Source organism: Meriones unguiculatus, chromosome 10 (assembly GCF_030254825.1).
Source record: "Meriones unguiculatus strain TT.TT164.6M chromosome 10, Bangor_MerUng_6.1, whole genome shotgun sequence".
Lineage (NCBI taxonomy): Eukaryota > Metazoa > Chordata > Mammalia > Rodentia > Muridae > Meriones > Meriones unguiculatus.
The window spans coordinates 97,271,634-97,295,798 of NC_083358.1; the positions used below are offsets into that span (position 1 = coordinate 97,271,634).

The following is a 24,165-nucleotide window of genomic DNA, read 5'->3' on the forward strand; positions in this document are numbered from 1 at the left end:
CATATCAGGCTTTGGGAAGAGAGATTTGCTGCAGGACCCAAAAGGCAGTCAGGGTTCTAGCTGTAGAAACTGTGGGCCCAGAGCCGCCACAATTTAGAGAACTGAAACAGTGTTCTGAAGTGATAGAAAGAGGCTTGCAGGGTCTGGAGAGCTGGCTCAGTGGTTAAGAGTACTTGTTCTTGAAAAGGACCAGGGTTTGATTACCAGCACCCACGTGGAGGGGTGAGCTCAGACACCAGTCATGCATGTGGAACACAGACATGGGTACAGGCAAAGCACTCATATGAATACAAATTTAGAAATCTAAGGAAAAAAATAATCTCAGCACTCAGGGAGGCAGAGGCAGGTGGATCTCTGTGAGTTGGAGGCCAGCCTGGTCTACAAAGGGAGTCCAGGACAGCCAAGGCTACACAGAGAAATCCTGTCTTAGGTGTGTGTGTAGGGGGGGCTTGTAATTCAAGAGTCACTTTTGTTTGTTTGTTTCTACAAGGACATACTTCATCTCAAAAAAAAAAAAAAAAAGGTCTGGAGTAAGTCAAATTGCTACTAGGCAATGTGGAGAACTCTTTTGGGTAGAATTTTTATCAAGGTTTTTATCAAGTGCTTTCCTTTGGCCTACGTGCGCCCCAACCATTCATGTTTAATTTTAGTTTGTTGACCAATCTCAGTCTGATTACAGTGATTAGTGGAACAGAGTTAGTTTTGTTCATAATACCTAGATACATAATATCTGGGGTCTGGTTTCCTCCCAGGAAAGTAAGCATGGAAAATCTTTAAAGCTAAGCATAGAGCCAATAAGTTGGCTCAGCAGTTAAGATCAAATTCTACTCTTTGCAAAGACCCTCCTACACTTCCCAGCATCCACACCAGGTGGCTCACAGCCACCTGTAACTCCAGCTCCAGGGGATCTGATGCCCTCTTCTGGCCTCTATGGACACTGCACTCATGTGCACAATTCCTCCCCACCCCAATACACATAACTAAAAATAAACAATAAAAGGAGGCGGGGGGGACAAGCCCTTTGTTCATCTAGCATAGATGTTTATGAGAAAGAGGGAGGAAAGGAATGGAGCATGTTTCAAAAATTTGGCAATACAGTTCCCTTTGTGAAACTAGCAGGTTCCCTCCCACTAAGCACATGGGCAGACATACATGCAATTTCATATTCATTTTTAAGGGGCATAGACATCATGCATTGCTAGATTGAGAACATCTATTCTTCTGGCCCTTTAAGTGACCACAACTGTACCACTGGGTAGTAAAAGAGTCAGAGGAACAGGTTTCTATTGCATGCTCACAAATACCCTCTGACAGCTCAGCGATGGATCGTCTCCATCTTGAGGTAGTGAGCTTCCCATCATAGGAGGCGATCATTAGCATGACCAGTTTGCACAGATGTCCATTAATTCGTTTCCCATTCATTCCTTCATACACACCCCCATTCACACATGGTGAGAACCCTTGCGTTTACACAAAAGAGAGTGGGATACAAAGATAGACACAAGAGAAACTCTGTTCTCAATGTCAGCACCAAGTAAAGGGAAACCAAGACCCAGGTGGTCATGGGACATGGTGACCGTGAGAACTCATGTGTAAAGGGCTCAGAAAGCCAAAGAAAGAAATGGATCTGCCGATGGGTCCTGCACGGCACCAGGGAGCAACTGGATGACCTCGCGGCTCCTTCCAACTCTGACGTCCAGCGCAGCAACAGGGCCAAAGGTTAACTGGGGTAGGAGAGGGCTTCAGCCATGGAAAACGGCGACAACACACGTTCTGTACATCTTCAGGACAAGTCTCCTAACCCCCACCATCGCCTCCTGCCTTTCTGTTAGCACCCTCTCAGCCTGTCCTGCCGGAAAATTCTGGAACGGCCACGGCCACATCCCGATCCCATCCCAGTGATTAGTACTGGGATGCAGCATGTTCCGTTTGCTGTTGAGGTGGACGCCAGGGACTACCTGCGAGAGAGAATGGGCTGGCGGGGATGCAGAAGTGGACAGAGCACAGATGGGCTATGCCCGAACCCGGGGCCGGCTCCCCGCAATTGTTCCAACAACTCTGAGGTTTGAAAGCGCTTCCTTCCCTTCAGGTTTTCTTCATCTTCTGTGCCTGCTTCCACAGACAGTACACCCGCCCTTCTCCCTCCCACCAAGGTCAGCACTCAGCAGGCTTTGATAAATGTCATCTTTTTTTTTTTTTTTGAGAGTCGCCTTGGAAAAAGGCAATTTGACTGCAGTGAGGCAGAACACGGAGCTGAACACCAGCCGCCCTTTATCGACCAGAGCCCAGCACAAGAACAAAATGAAGAAGAGTGTGGCGTGGCCCTGAGCTCCTGAAGAGGCTCGGACTGGCTCTCCCCAGGAACCCATGCACTGCGCAGAAAGCCTTGCAGAGGAGCCTGGGCCTGGGGTCCAAGGTCTCCTCCTCCTTCTGTCCCTCTCCCCCGCCCTTTTGTCTTCCGTGGCTTGTTTTCTGGCTGGTAACTAGAGGTCCCGGAGAACCCCTGTAGCTCTGGGGGCGGGAGCTCTCTCCACTGTGCAAGCAGTGGGCTGCTGATTAGCGCGGGGAATAAATAACAGCAAGCTAATTATCTCCCTGATTGCGGCTTGCCTCACTAACAAGGCTGGGCTGGCGTGGTGATGCGGCACTTGATACTATTCCAAGCATTGCTTCTGGGCTCGGGGAAATTTCCATGCCTTTCCAGTCTGCTGGTGCTCTCCCTTCCCAGATGCCCGGGAGCTCCAAGTGGAAACGTTCACTCTTCTGCTTCACCTTGGAATTGAGAGACTTACCCCAGGCAGACTGTTTATGTCATTCCCTAGTGGGTGCTGGAGCCGGCTTCTCAAAGAAGCAGGCAAAGGCTTTCAGAGGGAGGCTAGAGGTTGGCCAAGGGCATGGAAGGATGGGTCCTTGGGGACCACATACTCTAGTACTTAGTATCCTAATTACATCTGCTACTCTGACTCCTGAAAATGAGTGGTTTCCATTGGGCTAGCAGATAGGAGAAGAGTGCAAGGAAGAGTGCTGGCCTGGACCCTGGTCAGACCATCGCTACCTCTGTGACCTTAGACATGCTCCATAATCAGGTCCTTTTTAATCACATCCCTCATGATCTGGCCCCTCTTTCCTCTTTAAGAAATGAGGTATGATGACTTTGGAACTTTGTTTCAGTCTAGAAACACAGTTTTGAGACTGTGGGGTGAAGTCTGATTGCAGTGTTGTTTTGGAATTCCATGCTGGAAAAGCTGCTTATGGCCATTTCTAGAAGGAATTCTCGCTTCTGCAATACCACCATCACTTTTTTTTTTAAGGTTTGCTTTTATTATTTTGTAACTATATGTGTGTGTGTCAGGAGTATGTGCACGTGAGCGCAGGTCCCCGAAGAGTCCAGAGGAAAGTGTTGGATACTCTGCAGCTGAAGTTCTGGGTAGTTGTGGACCTCCAGATGTGGATGCTGAGAATGGAGCTGGGCTCCCCTGTGGAAGCAGGACATGCTCTCAACTGCTGGCCCATCCATCCCTTCAGCCCCAGAAGAGTCCCAGCAGCCTACTGTGCCAACTTTGCAGAGCCTGCAGTGGTTACCAGCCTGCAAAAAGACAGATGTGGAGGCACCTTCTACCCAAGCAGAACTACTCTTGGCCTGCTGTGGACGGAGGAAGAAATCCGTTTGCCTGCCAGGCATTTTGGACCATCCCTGGCTGTAGGGCCTCTTTATTAGCACCTTTACACCAATTGCACGACCCACTTGTAGGAAGCTGAAGACCTGTCTGTCCCTTTTCCCCCAACAAAGAGACTGTCTCTATGGAAGGGGTCGGGGAGATGGTGGGGGTCGGTGGATGGGGGCTCTTAAGCCTTCCTCTACTGGAGGGCAGGTGCTACACAAGCCAGATGTTTCTGTCTGCTGAAGACAAACATAGGGAAAGCAAAGCTGGGGAAAGGATGAAGCACGTCCTGGGTCACAAGCCTCTTTCGAAGCGGGGAGGAGAGAGGGAGAGGGCTGCTGGTCTCCTGGACTGATGTTCTGTGTGCTGTTTGGGGATAGTGAACGCTAGGCTTGAGCTGCCCCAGGGACCAAGTCTGTACTACCTACCTTGCCCTGACAGGACTGTTAGACTTTAGCACTTCTAATGCTGTAACTGTATAATCCATTTCTGCACGGGGTAGGCGCAGCGTAGTTTCGAGTGGATTTGCAGTGACTGGCCTACCTGAGGACACTGGGGAAGCAAGCAGCACTCCCTTGAAGGTTCTGCTCGATGTACCCGCTTCAGAAGTCTCTGCTGGGCCTCCTGCATCCAGTTGGCAGTTGCAGGGGAAAAAAATAAAATAAAACAAAACAGGGGGTGTGCCAGTTTTACGAAAGGTTGTCTGTAACCAGCATTCTTCATCTCTGCCATATTCCCCTGACCAAGATTTGGTCATATGAGGACATCTGACTTGCAGGGGACCTTGGGAAATGTAGTCAAGCGATGTACACACGAGGTAAAAAGGAACAGTTTGGTAAACAACTAGTCAATCTCTGATACACATTGCTTGAAATTCTGTTTCCTTGTGGCAGAGAGCCTGCATTTTGTCATCTGAGTGGGCAAGGTATAAAGTAGGACAGGGTGCACAGGCTTCACAAATGCAGAGTGTGTGCTTTTCAGATTAACATGTAATTAACATCTCTAAACCCTGGTCTACATAACAAATGCCAGGCCAGCCAGGGCTGAACCGTGAGACCCAGGCTCGAGATTTTTTTCCTTTAAATTAATCTAGCGTTAACTTTAAAATCGCTGGCTCTGTTCGAACCATTAGAGCTCTCGACAGTTGGAAATAAATGTAGTCAAACTATATGACAAGTGTTGGAATGACGGAGGAACTGATTTCATGGGGCAGTGAAAATGAACTCTTCCGTACAGTCAACCCTTAGGGTTGTAGACCCAGTCCTTCCTCTCCCCTCACCCCTGTTCTGAATGGAGAACTCCACAGAGCTGAGGGTGGCCAGTGTGGCTGGGATTATGATTTGGCTGCCTCGGCTTGCATGCTGGATGAGCCTGGCTCACGGACAGTAGCCTGTTGTGATCAGTAGATTGATTTTTGATCAAAGAGACTGAGCAAACAAATGATGCCCGGAGGATGAGAGCAGTGTTTTCCCCTGGTTAGTGATCTTGGTGCTGTCTGTGTGGACCGGCACATGTACGGATACATTGGTAAGAAGCAGGCAACAGGTCCACCTTCACGCGTGCAGTGCATACCTACAATCGGATCTCTTGTTGTCTGTGGCGTAGGTGGATGTGTTCACATCCATTCGCACGCTTGTGGAGGCCAGAGGCAAGCATCATATGTCTTTTTCAGTTGCTCGCCAACTGAGCGATGACGACTGGGTCCCCACTGGACCTGGAGTTCACTGATTCAGCTAGGCTGTCTGGGCAGAGAGGGTTCATGGATTCTCCAGGCTCTGCCTCCTCAGTTTAGGGATCGCAGGTGTACGTCACCAAGCCTGGCTTTTATGTGGTCGTGGGGGTCCAAACTGAGGTCCTCTTGCTTGTGCAGCAAACTTTATTGGCCAAGCCACCTCCTCAGCTCTTGTACAATTATTTTTCCTATTGTACTCTAAGAACTCATCGGTGTGCCTTGAAAGATATGAAAAACAATAGCAGCAAGTGTCATGATATAAATTTTAAAAAATGCCATGCCCTCAACAGATCTAAATATGAAGAGATTTATTTGAGGTAAGGGGCCCCTGGAAGGGAAACTGAAGCAGAGAGAGAGAGAGCAAGAAGGGGACGAGGTGGCCGGTTGGTTCTTTTCTATCTGGTGCGCAGCTGAACCGTGTCTGCCGCACACCTGGCACCTGGCTGCGACCGTGATGACATCATAGGTTGCTGGGCAACCCAGAAGCAGGCTGCCTATACGTTAACATTAATGCTCCTTTTTGTCCAAGACTAATCGTTGATCGTCTGTCACCTCTCTGGTTCACTGGGGAACAGAGGTACCCCCAATCACAGCCTTCAAGGCTACCGTTAGTTCCTCTCACTGACCCTCATACAGACACCTTCCCTTGGGTGAATAATCTTTTACTACCAGCACAGTTTCCAGCTTCCTTTTCTAGAGTCGAAAATCCTAGTACAATTGAGGCCATGTCTTTGGGCATCTGCCACATGGCCCCTGGCACAGCACGTGATGACCTGCTCTGTCAGCTTGTGCCATCTCGTCTTTGGCTCTCCTGGACTTTGGAGCATGCCCCAAAGCCTGGCAGAACTAATTTACTTTCCTCTCTTCACCCATAGGAATCGCATCTCCCACTGTACCCCCACTGTGCTCTCCTCTTGGGTGTCTCCTAGAGAGTTTCAGATCCCTATGCCTAGCACCTGACTTAATGACTTCCAAGCTTACACGCCTCTGCAACCAAACTTGACCTCAATTTTCCTTAGATGACAGATCCAAAACGAAACCTTTTTAATTACTGCCAGTGACTGGGCAAATGGAGGTTCCCTATGTTCTGGGTTTTTTCTCTTCTTTGCTCCAAACCTTCTGTCTCTGCTCACTCTCCCAACAGTTTCAGTATACCTAAAAGATATTTTTCTCCCTGACCTACTTAACTTTGTCTTCTGCCCATATATATGTTCCAGTATTCTGCCAGGTGTTTCCTGCATCCGTAACGGTGCCAAAGCAGCTACCCACGGAGCTCCAGCCGAACACTGCAGACTGCGTCACGCCGGACCTTCGCCTTCCCTCCCAGCCACAGATGTTCTCAGATCCTAGACAGCCAATACAACAGCCTGCTCTGCCTGAGCTTGGCCAACATTCCAGCCTTTTGGCCTCCCTATGGCCGCCCCAGAGTCAGCAGGAAGTAGCTGACAATGATTGATTTTTTTTTTTTCTCTCATTATCCATTTATTATCAACAAAAGGCTGGAATGCTGTGCTTCAGGCCCAGGACCAACAGCTCCAGGTTCTCCCAGCGTTCCTCAGTCCCTATCTGCTGCTGGGCATGGCTGACATACCCCCCCCCCCACACACACACACACGCACCCTGAACTTTTCAGGACCTGGGCTTCCTCTCGTCCTCAGCATGTAATCAGGACATTTTGGTGCTCTTACTTCTTTTTCTCCCTCTCTCATCCCTTTGCATGACAAGGAGTCCAACGTCCTCATTCCTGCCTCGAAACCCCTCCTTAACGCCTTGTTTTGGTTTTGTTTTTTAATTATCCTATAATTAAATAATAATAATCCTATAAAGGAAGGAATGTTAGCGCATAGGCAGCCTGTCTCTGGGTTGCCCAGCAACATATGATGTCATCACGGGCTGCAGCCAGGTGCCAGGTGTGTGGCAGATACCAAGCTGCTCACCAGATACAGAAGGACCAACCGGCCACCTAGTCGCTCTCTCCAGCTCTCTCTCTCTCTGCTTTGGTTTATCCCTTTCCTTGTGTCTGGGATGCGCCCCCTCTCCCCCTCTCCTTTTCTCTCTGTCTGTCTCTTTGCCCTCATGGCTCATTCAGGCCCTAACTCTGTTCCCCCACATAAATCTCTCCATTCCAGATCTGTTGGCTTCATGGTTATTACAGCAAGTAGCCCAGCCACTCCGATCTTGGCTTCTATCATTTTACACTCGCGGGCACACACACACACACACACACACACGCACACACGCACACGCACACACACACATACATTACAAGTAAACCTGGAATACCTTACTTTAGAAAGGAAAGAGTATCAAAGAATGACGTAAACTTCCCCAAACTAGAGAAAATTCAGCTGAAAGGGATACTCACAGGTCGGATCTGAGACCAGTTACCATCAAGATAAACCAATTTTGTTTAGGTTAGGTTATAACCCATTGAGTAAAACATGAATGGGTTGGTCTGTGCATTGATAAATAAAGGGAAAAGTGAAGTTTTTAATCTTACAATAGAATGCCAATTGATAAATATATATATATATATATTAAAAAAAAAGAGTCAGAAAAATCAGCACTGGGCAGCGACCATCATAGTAATACATAACTTAGGCAAGATTCATCCGGGGATGTTAAAATCACTGGGTGAAATTTTGATGAGGAATTAGATGTTTACACAACCTCAAAATGTCTCCCCACAAATACTTGCCCATTGATAGGTACACAATACTTATTGACTTTATAGTGGAAAAACCTGGTTCGCCTCAACCCAAACAAGTGACAAAAGCTAACATCCCAGACAAAAGGACAGGTCAGCATGGCGCACCTCTGGGTGAAATGAACTGAGAGCAATCACTGACACCACTGCTTCTGTACTGCTCCTGTCAGGGCTGAAGCCTGAATCCACTTGCTAAGGCTACATTGGTCAAGCCCAAATAGAGAGACATTCCACAAGGCAACCAGGAGAGGTATTCCTAAGAAAAAAGAATGTACGTGTAAGACTAAAAGACAATTCTAAACCCATCGCACGTGCTTCTGGATCTGAATCAAAACCTAGCTCTGTAGGCGATGCCATTATATAATCAATGAAATTTGAATTGAACATCATTCTGTATCAAAGTTAGTTGCCCAACTGCAATGTTGTACTGTGATTAGGTATTATGTCTTTGTTTTTTTATTACTTATATATGGAAATATTAAGTGGTAAAAGGACATTATGTCTGCAATTTACTGTCCACCATATCAGAAATTGTGTGTATTCACATACACACACATACATACACACAAAAGGAAGAGAGAGACAGAGGTACAGAAAAACAGAAAAACTGAAATGTAAAACAGACTGAGGAAGCTGAATGAAAGGTACGCAGGAGTTCTTTGAAACCTTTCTATAAATTCAAAACTATTTCAGACTAAGAAGTCGGGGCTGGAGAGCTGGCTCAGCAGTTAAGAGAGTTGTAGCTTCTCCAGAGGGCCCAGGTTCAGTTTCTAGAGCCTATACAGTGGCTAACAACTTTTTGTAAGTCCAGTTTCGCAGGATTCCATGTCCTCTTCCGGCCTCCTGGGTCCTGGATGCAGACATACACGCAGGCAAAACCCTCATACACATAAAATTAAAATAAACAAAATTGTAAAGTAATACAAAATAAATATTTTTATTTAAAACAAGAAACATATACAGTGAACAGCATGCTTTTGGACTCTGGCGGGAGACGCATCAGAGGTACAATTAACAGCAATGAGAAGGAGGTAGTCTTGTCAGAGAGTGAACAGATTTGGGATCCATAATCTAGATCAGGTTCCGATCTTATCTTCTGCCAGTCAGAGGATCTGGAAGAAGCCATTTCACCTCACTGAGCCTCAGCTGACAGGACTGATAGGAGACCATGTACCCCATGGCTTTAAATATTCACACAATAACACATGCGACAGACCTTGGTAAGCCATGAATTGTAACAGTAGATATGTCACAGTAGTTCTCTCTTTCTCTCTCTTTCTCTCTCTCTCTGTCTCTCTCTCTCTGGAAACTACAGCCAGCCAGTGAATGCTAAGCTGCCCCCTTGGCCCCCAGGTCTCTCAGCTTTTCATTTAGGTATCACCTCAATGTTGGTCACTCTCATAGAGATGACCTCTCTTATGACTGAGAACTAAAGACATCCTGCTCCCAGAAAGAGGTGCCCTTGACAAAGCCACCAGGGCTGGCAACGGTGTGTGTGTGCTCACGTGTGTGAGTGGACAGGTCTCGGAAGCCTTGGTTCCTGGAGCTCTCTGTGAGAACTGACACACGTTGTTACAGATTCCTAAACATCTGCTTGAATGGCCTGGGTAGCGCTTTCTAGAAGGAAAGCCCTCTGCTTTTGTCATGAGTGACAGAAATACTCGTGCACACAGTGTTATGATGCAACTGACTCTGACCGCTGAGGAAGCGGGGTCCTAATGCTGCCCACCCGTTGGTGGACAGCAGCATGGGCAAATGGAAATTATTGCCGAGGTCTGAACACTTCCCAAAGCCTTTCACCCACATTCCTGCATGTAAGCCTCCAAGCCGCAGCAGCCTGGGCGGCAAGAATGGGCTGGCTGTGTTTCTTACAGATCAGAACTTGCCTAGATCAGGTCTGGGATTTGCCAGAGGTCACCACGGAGCTAAGAAATGTCACCCAAGGGAACGAAGTTGGGACTTTAGCAATGTTCCTTACAAAAGACGTTTTCATCTCCTGTTCCCTTTCCTGAGCCCCTTTCCCCGACTGGAGAGGGAGTTCTCTTTCTGGTGTCCTTACTCCTCAGTGCTCTCCTTTCCGGTCACAAGATCTTCACTGCTGGATCTCGGGCCCTGAAACATCCTGCTCTGGGGCTCCCACTCTAGCTGTCCCAGCCACCCCTTTCCCCAGCTCCTACATTCCAGCTGGAACCACAGGGGTTCAGCATCTTTGTCACTCCCTGATGCTGTCACTCCCTGTTCTGGAGCCAAGAGAAGAAAAGGCACCTGCTGAGGGCTCCCGGAAACTGGCCCAGAACTCACTGACATGCCCTCCCTGCTTCCTGACCCTGTTGCTATGTCACCTTCCGGCTCCCGTGGGCATCCCCTTCCCTCCCAATGTCAGAAGCAAGAGCAACCCTGGTTTCTGGCTCATTCCTGTGTAGCTGTCTGAAGGAAGTTCAGCCAAGGCCAAGAGATCATTAGGCTCTGTCTGCCCTGAGCACTGCTTGGCTGCAGACAGACAGATAGTCCCCCATCAGACAGAGCAGAGCCCAGTGGTCTCTGCTAAGCCTCCTTACTTTACTGAAGCTCATCTGATAGACAACTCTGGCAATGGTGGTGTGACTGCCTGTGACAGTTCTAGGTGTTCTAAGAGCCCTGAGCAGGGTGATGGTAGGGGTGTGGAGTGGGGACAGTGAGGGAGAGCATGAGAGGTAAGGGTGTTTACTGTTTTGTTGGAGAAGCCCTCAGAGCTAGGCCGACCCAGTTGAGGTTGGGTAATCTGATCCCAGATCAGCCTGTGGATGTCCTTGAGCAAAGCCACTTCACTGGGACACAGCCTCCTCACCTGTAACCCAAATTCCGAGTGCCCTTTTCCCCTCATGAGCTTCTACTTAGAGCCAAATGCTGGTTTCCAAGGGCTGGAGCTGGGCCCGGATGGAGGTCAAGTCTAGAATTCAGACCAGTGTCTTAGGCTTCATTCAGTGCTGATCCTGCAGGGGCTTTCACAGGAGTCTAGAAAGCAGATGATGCTGTGCACAGCCTGGCCTCTGGTCAGCAGGGGTGCGGTCACTGTTTGGCAGGGCAGCCACTGGGGCCGTGAGAGGTCTGGAGACTGCTGTCAGGAACTCAAGGCCACGCGCTGGGGAGACCTTGGGGCTACATGAAATCTCAATATGGGGTGCTTGTAAGAGGGAAGGGTCCTCAAGAAAGACGGAAAAGGAGCACCCGGTGGAAGAACCAGTCAGGCGTAGTAGAGCTCAAAGCTCAGTCTATCCACCTCTCTCACTCAACCAGTGAGGGAGAGGCCAATGATATTTTGGAGGTTCCTTCCAGGTTTGACACTTTAAAGCTCTCAAAGTAAAGAGCCAGCGTACTAAGCAATGCTGGGCTCTCTTAGACTCCTGGGGTCAGGAGACAACCCAGCTGAGCCTCAGGCCAGGGATGGGAACTAAAGAGAACTGTCACCTCTTCCCTCCCTCCTTCCCTTACCCCTGCTCACCAAGGGTCGGAAGATCTGCCATTTCCCCATCCCACAGGAAACCAAACCCAGCTGAGCCCAGGGGCACACTGAAGTGGCCAAGGGCCAAGAGAAACAGCTGTCTTGGGTGTCATCTTGCGGCAGGAGTGGAGAGGACCTGGACTTTTAAGGTCCCCTTTGAGACTGGAGAGGTAATACGAGCCTTTCCCCTCCCATTACCCTGGGAGACAAGGTTGGAAAGGTCCCCAGAACTGGGCCAGCTCTGGTCCCAAAGCGAGTCTGCTTCTCCAGGCTGGGTAGGGCTGAGTTTCCCACTTGTGAACCCAAAGCTTGTGAGCAGGAGGCAGCCTTTGAGAGAAACACAGCCCAGAGTGCCAGGGGACGCAGCCACCAAGCTGCTTCCCCCACACACAGACAGGGTATTGATCCTGCTTGCCCACCCCCGCCTTTTCTCCACTTCACGGCGCAGCTAATGGCCTGGAAAAGACTGGCCAGCTGTTCCCCAGCTGTGACATAATGAGCTCAGGGACGATCAATGCCGTTCCGGTCTCTAATTAGGCCGGGAACTGGCTGGGGTGAAAGTGTGGCCTGTTTCCTGAGGGCGCAGCTTCCACTCCAGTCCCCAGCTGCATTCTGCTGGCAGCCACCTGGGCCCTTGCATCTGCGCCCCGAGGAACAGGCAGGGCCCTCCAGTGGCCGTTGGGAGGGTTTCTGGCTCAGACTTCCTTCTCCAGAGGCAGAAGTTGGGGCTACAGAATCATGCTCGCTCTCTCTCTCTTCCCCCCTCTTTCTCCCCCTCTCCCTCTCTCTCTCTCTCTCTCTCTCTCTCTCTCTCTCTCTCTCCCCCACCCCTGCTTGCTGTCAGATCCTGTTCCCAGCTTGCAGTCAACCCTGAACTGCTCCAGCTCCTTAGGTCTGCTGCCCTGTCCGGGATGCTCCCTGACATAGGTCCCAGATGCCCAAGCCAGGGGCTAAAGGCAAGTCTGGCTGCCAGCCCAGGCTCCCCCTGCTATTTATACCCTTGTCCAGGGAGGCACGGATCAGCTTCTCAGTGTACTTCGCTGCAGAGGAGGAGAGCGAAAGGTGTGCATTCAGGCAAAGACACGAGTAGAGTCGGAAGCTGAGGCCCAGGGCCCAGAGCTTGGAGAGACAACAGAATACAAAGAGCAAAGGTGGGGGAGGGGAGAGAGAAAGAGAGAGAGACAGAGACAGAGAATACGTCAAAGTAGGGAAACAAAAACAAACAAACGAGAGGCAGAAAAGGTGAGAAAGTGAGACACCTCGGAAGAACCAGGAGCTTGCAGAATAGAACCAGCTCACCTTGTGTTGGGACAGTCAAACCCCAGGTGCCGGATCGGGTGCCTCACCAGGGAAGCTGAGGTGCCGCAGAGACTATCCAGGGCCCTGGTGTGTAATTTCAGGACCAGGGAGAGAATGGTTGGGGTCAGAAGGGCACAGGCAAGAACCATGGGGGTGTGGGAGGGGCTGGCTTGAGGGACGGGCAGGCCAAGGAGCTGGACTCTACTGTAGCATGAGGGTTTAGAAGGGAGCAGAAGTTAGAAGGACAGGGGCATTATTGGAGGGATCTTCCGGAAGGCTGTGGTGGGGGTGGGTCTATGGTTTCTGTGGCCTCTAATTCAGAGAGGCCCAATATGAACCCCACGGGTTTGAGGAATAGCCTGGGTTGAAGAGGATACATTCCCAGCCCTTGTACCATTTGAACCTTCAAGTGCAAACCAATTAGACACAATTGAATATGGCTCTCCCTTTCTTGGCCCATCCCCAGTTCCTGGGCACGGCTTCCGCCTGGCTGTGATTCCAAGAAGAACGACCCATTTGGAGAAATCAGAACTGCCTGCCCTCATTTATTTATTTATTTATTTATTTATTATTATTATTATTATTATTATTAAATCCCATCTGCCCAGGCAGTGGGCCTCTGAAGTTGTCAGGGCCACGGAGACAAGAGCTACCTTGGAGACAAGGACTACAGCTGCTGCCTCAGACTCAAAATACACACAGGAAAGGACCTTCGCGGTCAGCAGTCCTAGGTCTGAGGCGTGGAGAAGCTAGGAGAGGGTCTCCAAGTGCAGTGGATCCTCGCTCTGTTCATCAAATACACCTCACAGCCTTTTTCCTTGGGAGCTCAGTCCCTCCTGTCCAGCCTTCACAGCCGAGCCTGCAGCAGTGTGAAAGGGTGCCCGCAGGACCCAAAGTCCCCAGGATAAAGAAAGCAGGTGTGGGCTTGGCAAAGAGAAAAGGTGTATGGAGAGAGACTGCAGTTACTCTTCAGAGTTCTGTGGCCAACACTGCCCTCTCGTGGCTAAAATCTACCAGCGCCGGTTAAGGACCCTGAAGTACCGCAGCTGGGTTCCCTTTTCCCATCTTGACCGGTCTCAGCCAGGGCCGCCCCCCGCCCCGCCCCCCGCCTCAGTGTGAAGCGGATTTGGACTTTTTCTTCAGATTATTCCGCTGGTCAGTCTTTAAGACATTCCACAGCCACTTTTCAGTCATTATCACCCAACTCTGAGGGGGCTTTCACAAGCCATCTCCCCATCCTTAAAGGAGCCTTTGAGAGTTCTACTGTGGTCAGACTGGCGTGAGAGTGAGGTGTGGCTCTGTCAGGCAGTCCGGAAGCACCTCAAGAGAACTAGAAGGCGTGGAGAGTTGCTGGGAAACGGACCACGAGCTGGTGGCTGAGCTGGTGGCCGGAGTAGACAGGGAAGACTTAGGTTCACCTGGGGCCCATTAGGGCCTGTTGGATTTAGCTAATCATTAGACACTGGGACAGCTGCCCCAGAGACATAGAGAATTGGGCACCCCAAGCTGGAATGACCATGTGAGGGGCCTAGGGTCCCACAACCCTGCAGATCAGTCTGGGCAGCTTCTTATGACATCGGGAACCTATCTAGATGCACCCTTTCCAACCCCTCCCCAAAGAGAGGCCTGCGGCTTGCACGCAGTCGCCTGGGCCAAAGTTCTAAAAGCCACACTGGAAACCCGAGGATCGCTGATCACTCCTCCCCTCTGACCTACCCTTTTCTCTGTGTTCACCCTGACCTTCCTTTTCCGTCAATTCTCAGGTCCTAGCTCCTTCAGGAGCTTTATGCCCCTCTCTCTGGTCCCAGGACACAAGGAAAATCCCAAGTCTCCAGGTTAGCCGCCCTCTTCTCTGGAACTTGTAGGTCCAACAATACTTACCCATTGATTCACAAAACTCAGCGTTGACAGGCCCATGTCCCGCTGCTTACAACATTTTGCTGTATTGATTTCCAAGTCAGCCAGGCTCACTCCAGCCCCTGCAACCTGCAGAGCCGCCTGTCTGTTCTCACTGCTTTCCTACGTGCAAATTATTTTCCCGTCAAATGAACAACTCAAGTCGGGTGTCCTTTTTTATTTTCATCTGCCTTTCTGCTTTCTTCTTCCTCCCCTGTGTATGTGTGTGTGTTTGTGTGTGTGTGTGTGTGTGTGTGCTTGAGCGTCTCTGTATGTGTGAGTGGTCATGTGTGATGAATGCCTGCATACATGTATGTGCATACATGTGGAGGCGAAGGAGAAACCTTGGGTGTCATTCTCAGAAATGCCTTACGTCTCTTTTGAGGCAGAGCTCACCCTTGAGGAGAGGCTGGCTGTTCCGGGGATCTTCCTGACCAGTGTTGGGGCTATGCACCTGCTATGACCCTTGCTAGTTTTACGTGAGTTCTGGGGATCAGACCCCTCATGCTTGCAACACAGCTGCTTTAACATCCGGGTCATATTATCAGATCTTTTCTTTCTTTTGAGACAGTCTCACTATGTAGCTTATGCTAACCTTGAATTCATGATCCTCCTGCCTCAGCCTCCTGAGAACTAGGATTACAAGGGTATGCCTCTATTGAGGGCTCCTGATACATTTCTTTTCTTTTATTAAAAGTAGTTTTTTTTCCATACAATACATCCTGAGTACAACTTTTTTTCACCTCTGATCCCCACAGTTCATCTCCACCTCCCCCTATCTAGTACCATCCCCTTTCTGTCTTTCATTAGAAAACAAATATATTATAGTACAATATAATAATATAATAATATAATATAAACACATCAGAATAGAATAAAACAAACAAACTAAGGGAAAAGATGCCAAGAAAACTCATAAGAAACATACATACACGCAGAGACCCACTAGTCTGCACACTTAGGAATCCCATGAAGGCACAAAAAAGCTATAATATATACAGAAAGCACCTGTAGGGTGAGAAAGAGACAGACAGACAGACAGAGAGAGAAACAGAGAGAGAGAAAGAGCTTTAAAAAAGAAAAAGTTATATATATAACTTTATATAGAGAGAGCTCTGACTAGACAAGGAACTTCCAAACTATTGCTAAATCTATTTTCTGCTGGCCAGTACTGCTGGTCATGCAGCCTACCCTTAAAAGTAGTTTTTTTTCCCCAGTGAGACTCCCTTGGAGAAAACTAAATTTTCATTTGCAAGTGATTATCAATTGGAGATAGCTAAGCTATGAGATTAGATAACCCAGGAGTCTAGGGTAAAACCAACTACTACTGTTGTTTTCTGTTTGTTTCTCAAGGCAGGATTTCTCTGTGTAGCCTGGGCTGTCCTGGACTTGCTTTAATAGACCAGGCTGGCCTCTAACTCACAGAGATCTTCCTGCCTCTGCTTCCCTGAGTGCTGGGATTAAAGGTGTGCTCCATCATGCCTGGCTGCCCACACCTGATTTCAATAATTTATTTTGTGTGAATGTATCAAACTCCCTAAAACTGGAGTCACAGGCAGTTGTGAGCTGCCATGTGGATGCTAGGAATTGAACCTGGATCCTTTGGAATAACAGACAGTACTCTTAACCACTAAGCCATCCCTCCAGCCCCCTACTAAAAGAATGTAGCAGTAAAATGACTGCTAATGACATTCTGCTGTACTCATAGACCAGTGCCTTGCTCAGCCATCTTTGGAGAAGCTGATGGGAATGAATACAGAGACGGGCGGCCAGACAATATGCAGAGAGTGAGAGCCTTTGAAATACTCAGACCTAAACAGGATGTCTCCATCAAATCCCTCCTCTCAGGGCTCAGGGAACCCTGGAGAAGAGGAGGCAGAAGGAATGTAAGAGCCAGAGGGGATGGAGGACACCAAGGAATCAAGATCTTCTAGACATAACAGGATAGAAGCACATGAACTGAAGGCAAAGAATGAAGCAGCATGTATAGCTCCTGTTCATTTGTTTGTTTGTCCTGAGACAGGGTTTCTCTTTGTAAGCCCTGGCTGTTGTGGAACTTGCTCCGTAGATCAGGCTAGCTTTGAACTCACAGAGTTTCACCTGCCTCTGCCTCCAGAGTGCTGGGATTAATGGTGTGTGCCACCACTGCCCAGCCCTGATATACTTCTCTCCCAGAAGTAGCTTCTAATCCACAACACAGCACGGTAACCGTGGTCGACGAATTAATAGACTCTTTCAAAATAGCTTCTAGAATTGGGCATGGAGGCATACGGTGGCAAGCCCAGCACTTGAGAAGCTGAGGTATGAGGATTGGAAGTTCAGAGTTAGCCTGAGCTACATAACGACCTGTCTCAAATACGAAACAAAACATACACAAAATAGCTCCTAGAGAGGGGCTTGAATGTTTCAGCATAAATAAACGATACAGGGGATGGGTGTGTTGGAGAGATGGCTCGGAGGTTGAAAGCATGAGCTGCTCTTCCACCTGGGTTCAATTCCCAGAACCCACGTGGTGGCTCACAACAGTCTGTATTCTGGTCCCCGTGGATTTGATGCCTTCTTCGTGCCTCTGAAAGCACTGCATGCACAGTCAGGGCCTGGAGTGATAGCTCATTGGTTAAGAGCACTTACTGTTCTTGCCAAGGACCTGGGTTCAGCTCCCAGCATCCACATGGTTGCCCACAGCTGTCCTCAACTCCAGTTCTAGGGGATCAGACGCTCTCTTCTGGTCTTCACAGGCTCCAGGTATGCATGTGGTACACATATACAAACACAGGCAAAACCCTCATATACAGCAGGACAGCGGTGGTGCATGCCTGTAACCCCAGCACTTGGGAGGTGGAGGTAGGTGGATCTATGAGTCTGAGGCCAGCCTGATCTAAAAGAGTGAGTTCCAAATCAGCCAGGGCTACACAAAGAAACCCTGTCTTGAAAAAAAACAAAACAAACAAACAAACAAAAAAAACTCCACTCATATGCATAAAATAAAAATAAGTAAATTTAAAAGAAAGAAATGATAAATGTCTGTAGTGTTGTTAATTACTGCGATCTAACTATTAAGGCATTGTACAATATTGTCAAAATGTCACACTGTGCCTTGTGAAAACATACATTTACTATGTGTGACTGAGGAGATAGCTCAGGTGAGAAACAGTTTGCTGTGCATGAGGGACTGAGTTTGAGTCCTAGAATCTTTTTTTATCTTTTTTTTTTTTTAAAGCCAAGCTAAGCCAGACTGATCGTGCACACTTTTAATCACAGCACTTGGTAGGCAGAGGCTGGTGAATCTCTGTGAGTTCAAGGCCAGCCTGGTGTACACAATGAGTTCCAGGATAGGCAGATCTACATAAGCGAGACGCTGTTTCAGAAAACAAAAGCAAGTAAACAAAAGTATCCAGGTTTGTCTTATGTGCTTGTAATCACAGCACCTGAGAGGCAGAGACAGGAGAATCCCTGGTGATTTACTGTCCAGGCCAGCCAGTAGCAAGCTACAGCTCCCAGTGACAGACTACTCTCAAAACAAACAAATAAACAATAACAAAACAAACAAACCAAACCAAACTGGGATTGAACTCAGGCCAATCCTTGGGATCCACAGAGTGGAATGAGAGACCCATTCAAAGGTTGTTCTCTGATCTCTCCCTCCCTCCCTTTCTCTCTCTCCCCTTTCTCACAAATACAAACACAAAGTGAATAAATTAAGTGTTGAAAAAAATCAAAACAAAATGGGGCCAGTCAGATGGCTCAGTGAGTAAAGCTCTCAGCACACACACGACAACTTCAGTTTGATCCCTGGAACCACGTAAAGGCAGAAGGAGAGAGCTGACTCCTCAGATTGTCTTCGAGTCTCAACATGTGCTGTGAGTGCCCATACATAAAAATCACACGTGTGCATGCGCGTGCGTGTGCACGCACACACACACACACACACACACACACACACACACACAGGCTGACCTCTGGCCTTACACACATGTGCACACATACCTGCAAACACACACACAAAAGATACGTAAATTAATAATGATTTAAAAATTAGACTGGCCTAGACCTTGTTATGTAGTCAAGGATGACCTTGAACTTCTGTGTCTCCTGCCTCCATCTCTGCCGTGCTGGAATTGCAGCCCTGTGTTACTGTTCTCAGGGTATGCAGTCTCTGTAGCAGGGATTGAATCCAGGCCTTTGAGCATGAGAAGCAAGAGCTCTTTCCTGCCAACTGAGCCTCATCTCCAGCCCAATAACAATAATTTGTCAATTCTTAGGAAAAAAATTCAATCCAATGCTACCCCTGCTTCAGAGCTCAAGCCACCTCATGAAATCCTTCTTGGCTTCCTCATGGAGTAGCGGTTTTGTTTGTTTGTTTGTTTGTTTGTTTGTTTTCTTTGTGCCACAGGTTGACTTACCCGTGTGGTTTATAACCTGCCCTTTGCGCAGCAAGGGGCAAGCTCTGGTTCGTCTTTGTCTACCACTCCTTGTGGAGGAGGGGTGTGATCCATACTTATTGAGTGTTGGAGCCTGCAGTTTGGGCTGTCGGGAGCAGAAGAGGGTTAGGGAGGGGGTGCTGAGACTTCAGGAGATGGTAGGGGTGTGTAGAATAGGAGAGCCAGGGCCTGTACAGTGAAGAAGGGTGCCAGGGTGCTGGAAAGGACTCCAGGTTGCCCCGAGCCAAGTCTACTCATCTTTAGTGCTAGACCAAAAGAGGGAGAGTGGGGATAGAACCTAGAAGCTTGGGGTCAAGTTGACCCGCCTTCAGTCTCCAGCTGTGCAGCCTCGGACAAATAGCTCTCTCTGGGCCTATTCAGCTGTAGGACTAGAGCTGGACTCCCAGACCCCCAGGACTTTCGGCTTTGGTACTCTCACTCAGTGAGCTTTCTCCCCCAAAGGTCCAGGGCCTGTGGCCGCAGGGGCGGGGGCAGGTGGGGCTCGGAGTGTCATGTGTGTCCTGGATAAGTTGTGATGTCACTGGGAGGAGGCAGAAGTGGTGCAGGTAGAGCCATCACCCTGACTCTGAGCAAGTAGGGGTACCTGGACAGGCCCCGGGGAGGAGGTTTGAGCAGCCCTCTTCTTTTCCCCCTACGATGATTCCTGTCCTCTTCCACACCCCGTTCCCCAACAGAGTGACGCCGAGTCCTCATAACTCGACTGTGTGGCCGTGCAGAAAGTCACTGAGCCTTTCCGAGCCTGTTTCTTCGTTTCGAGATGCTGAAACTGATCCAGAAGACTGGGTGAGGGATGAAAGGACCAGCGCTGTGCCTGCTTTCTGTCTGGAAAAGAGCAACTGGTCCTCATTGCCCCCAGGGTCCCCTTTGCATGGGACTCTGGCACGGGGTGAGGCCTTTTGGAGGGACAGGCTGATGAGGGTATTGGATGGGAGCTCCTGATACAGAACTGTGGCTCGAGCTGTTCCCGATCGCCACTGAGATGGCCACTCACCACAAACCTGTTTATTGTATTGTTATAGAGCCAGAAGCTCACTGCAGTTTAGGGGTCCAGGGATGAGACCAGCTGCTGGATAGGAGCAGCCGGCATGGTCAGGCCTGTTCATTCACTGTGGATGTTTCTGCCACTCTTTTGAGCCTGGTTCATCCGAGGCCCCCAGTTTCTAATCTGGTTGGGAAGGATTTATTTTTGGGTCCCCGTAACCTAGCAATGGGGCTCACATGACCAGTGGCAGCTGCAGGCTGAATATACTGTTGGATCTCGGCTCCTGGCAGGGGGTGTGGGCCAGACTGTGGGGGAACAGAAAGAACGGAAAGGCTCTCACCTCTGCCTTCCTCGCCTTTCTTCCAGCCCCTCAGCCCAGCCCTCTCAGATGGGGGCAGGGGAGGAGGATGGATGCCTCAGGAGCAGATAGCCCTGGTACTGATGCTCCAAGTGCCTGGACAGCTAGGGCCTGAGCCACAATGAAGAGGCCCCAGCCAAGAGCCTGTTCTTTGGGTGTCTTGGTGGGAGTGGAATGGTTGGGTGTCCAGTGGCTAGAGATGGGTACAGAAAGGATACAATGCTGGCGTGCTGGGGTGAGGTCAGACAGAAGTGTAGGTGGCTTAACAGGCACTCTGTATATAATACAGGGATCTCAGGGACACTCCCGGGCCTTGCTGTGGCCCTAATATTTCCTCCTTCCCCTTGTTTCCTGTTCAGTTGTTAGTATTCCTCAGAGAGAGGGAGAATATGCAGCTGTTCTCAGGGTAAACGTATTGATGAAGCTCTTTTCTGAGGTCAGGTTTTGACAGAAAGCAGAGGGGCAGGGAAGGAAGATGTGGACACCACCAGAGAAGACACTCCAGGGAGGCATGGGGGGAGGGGCATCCAGAGAGAGAGCCCCTCAACATTTACCGAGTGAAGGGTGCACAGAGGAAAGGTAGATCTGCTCGGCTCCAAGGTTTCATCCTGGGCAGAAAAGGGTGGATGGGATGGAAAAAGCCTATCAAGGGTAGGCAAAGGTGGGGTGGGGCTCTTGAGGAGTTTAGGACAGAGCAATCCATTATCAGGGTTCCGACTGACCCTAAGAAGAGACATGGCTATGGGCAAGGGGAGACATGGCACTGACGGAAGGGGGTCCTTTCCTGCCCTGTGACAGAGCTCGCGGGTGTGCACACCGGGCCAAGGACTGCTGGTGGGCTTTGAGAGACCACGTCCAGTTTCTCTGTCTTGGTTTTCTCACTTCGTCCATTGCGCTGGAGGGACGAGCTGGCTGAGCTGGGTATGGTAGCTCTGACCTGTGATCTCAACATCTAGAAGGCTGAGGCAGGACGATCACACACACACCGTTAGCCTAGGCTATACTGCCAGATACCTTCTCAAAAAAAAAAAAAATCCTAAATAAATAAGTGGATTAGAGTTGGGCTGTGCTATCAACAGCTCCTCTGAACCCTCCCTGCAGAGACCCTTTGCTGTTACCAGCATTGCTGCTGTCAGTGGCTCCAGCCTCAGACAGGCATTATCCTCCCCTGTCCACAGGCCCTTTTCTTTTTTCCCTGAGCCAGGATGGCTTCCAGCATCTGGGAATATGCGCTAGAACCCACTGTCTCCTTCATACCCCTTCCCCCCACCCCCGCCATAGCTTTTTAGTAGGGGGCTCATGACCTTTCCCTTGGCCCCACTCCAGCTTAGTGGCCGGCCATGATAACTGTACTAGCTCCCTGGGTAGCAGACTCTCTCTGTATTGCAACCTCCATACCACTGTTCAAGACACTGGGGAGTGAGGAATTTTGACTTTTTTTTTTTTTTTTTTTACATATGGAAAAAGTAATGCACAGTCAGCTCGGAAGCCAAGGTCTTACTTCTGAGCAGGAGAGCACATCCAAAGCTAGACCGTGCTTTCCTGACCCCTGTCCAGTGCTTCTGTCTCTATTTCTGTTGCAAAGATCCTGTCTGCCCCTAGCTCTCTCTGAATCCCTGGAAGGGGTTCTGGGGCTTGTATCAGTCTGTGCTTTTGTCTTGACCGTCACATCAGGACTCCAGAGAGGCCATGGGACTGGGGAGGACTGAGAAAGCACTTTATCTTTGAACAGATAAATAGGGTTCAAATATTGGCTCTGGCTGTATTTGGTCCGGAGAAGGTCACTTCACCTTATGCCCTCTTCGCCTCAGAGGTGAGTAATTGCTGCCTTAAACACTGGTGTGAGGACTGAAGGGTCATATGTCAAGGGTTTGCCACTCACTAGGAATTCTGGGAGGGCTGGGTGCAGTGGTAGGCACTCTGGGAGGTGGAGGCAGGCGGGTCACTGTGAGTTCAAGGCCAGTCTGGTATACAGAGTGAGTTCCAGGACAGGGCTACACAGAGAAACCCTGTCTCAAAAAAAAAAAAAATTTTAGGCTAAGCTAGTCAGTTTCTCTTGGTTGTTGGTTTGGGGCCTAAAGAAGCTAGTCTGTCCTCTGAGTTTCTTGGGTAAGTCACTGGTTTTACAGATCTTTGTCTGGATCTAGTAAGCGATTCTAGCATTCCCTTTTGAAGCCAGAAGGAGTTGTTGAATACGCAGGTGGCTCCCTGACAAGGCTCCGGTGTCAGCTCCAGATCTGATCTGAATTCCCTGTTCAGGCTCACAGCTCTGCTGTGGGGTGGGGCTGTGCCTTCTGAGCAATGCCTTCACCTCAAGAATATGGATACCAGCCAGGCAGCGCTTTCATACACCCGTAATCCCATCAGAGGCAGGTGAATCTCTGAGTTCGAGTCTAGCCTGGTCTACAGAGTGAGTTCCAGGAAAGCCAGGGTTATACAGAGAAATCTTGTCTTGGAAAACCTTGAAAAAAAAAAAAAAAGAATGAATGAATATGAACCTCTTGGGGCTAGAGGGTTGCTTGGCTCGGGACTTGGAGCTTTTTCAGAGGATACAGGTTTGGTTCCAGCACCCACGTGGTAGCTCACTTCCATCCCAAACTCTAGGTCGGGGGTCCAGCACCCTCTTCTGACCTCCATGCACATACACAGATGAGCACTTACACACATGCAGGCAAAACACCCATATACATGAAACAAACTTAAAAGAGAGAAAAGAGTGAGTTCATACTCCGTGGGGATTTTAAGATGCCTCTTTAGAAACCTCTTCTTGGGATCGGTCACTGACCATGTTCTTCATAGCTAGCAGGAGGCCAGACTCCTTCTCTCCCTTCTAAAGCTTTGTCATATAGTGGTGACACCCTGTGAGTGAGGCCCTTGGCTCTGTCCAGCTCTACAAATACAGACCAACCTGAGCCTTCCGGGGAACCTGGCTCCTACCTCTGCCTTTAGGAGCAGAGGTGTGGACATGTGGAAGGGAGCTCAGGAGATCTTACATTCCCCTGTCTTTATAAGCCCCAGAGCTTAAGCAAATAATAGTGGTGTGGTTTGGGTGGGGGACAAGTGCATGGTCAAGATGGCTTCCTCTTCAAATTCCACTGCTACTCATTCATCTGTCTACTACACAAATTTACCCATCCCAAAAGGAGTCAAACCATGGGTCAGCCGCTGGAGCCCTCCCAGGTTGAATCTTGAAGTTCTGGCTATGCAGGGTTCAGCCTACTACAGTAGCACCTTGGTGCTGGCATCATACAGAACCGCACAATGAACATCAAGGATGTCAGAAACCTTGGGGGTCATCTATCTCATCATCCTATTGAGCAGATGAGAAACAAGGGCCAAATGGAAATGACTTGCCCAAGGTAACTCAGCTCTTAAGTGCCTGGGACTTTTTTTTTTTTTTTCTTTCACCAGGCTGATTGGGAGGGTTTCCCCTGATCTGCTTGCCATCAGCTGGCTCCTGGAAGCCTTTGAGATGCAGTCCAGATTCCTGAGAGAAACATGATTAACAGAGCTTCCTCGGCACTTTGCCTGGGAGCCCCGAGGCCCAGCTGTTTGCTCCAGAAGTGGCTCTCAAGGGCTGGTGGATAGCAGGAGGCCACTAGGACC

At 49.3% G+C, this 24,165-nt stretch overlaps 2 long non-coding RNA genes across 3 annotated transcripts; one reads left to right on the forward strand and one right to left on the reverse strand.

Moving 5' to 3' along the window:
• Positions 1 to 907: 907 nt before the first annotated feature.
• On the forward strand, positions 908 to 4,359 carry LOC132656932 (uncharacterized). Its single transcript, XR_009594753.1, has 2 exons — positions 908 to 2,063; positions 2,205 to 4,359. It is a non-coding gene; the product is annotated as an uncharacterized LOC132656932 (long non-coding RNA).
• On the reverse strand, positions 3,342 to 12,982 carry LOC132656931 (uncharacterized). Of its 2 annotated transcripts, none has more exons than XR_009594752.1 (3): positions 12,882 to 12,982; positions 4,206 to 5,612; positions 3,342 to 3,476 (listed from the first exon to the last, which is right to left on the reverse strand). It is a non-coding gene; the product is annotated as an uncharacterized LOC132656931 (long non-coding RNA). The 2 variants fall into 2 exon arrangements; XR_009594751.1 differs by lacking the exon at positions 12,882 to 12,982 and adding an exon at positions 8,210 to 8,327.
• Between the last annotated feature and the right edge of the window lie 11,183 nt (positions 12,983 to 24,165).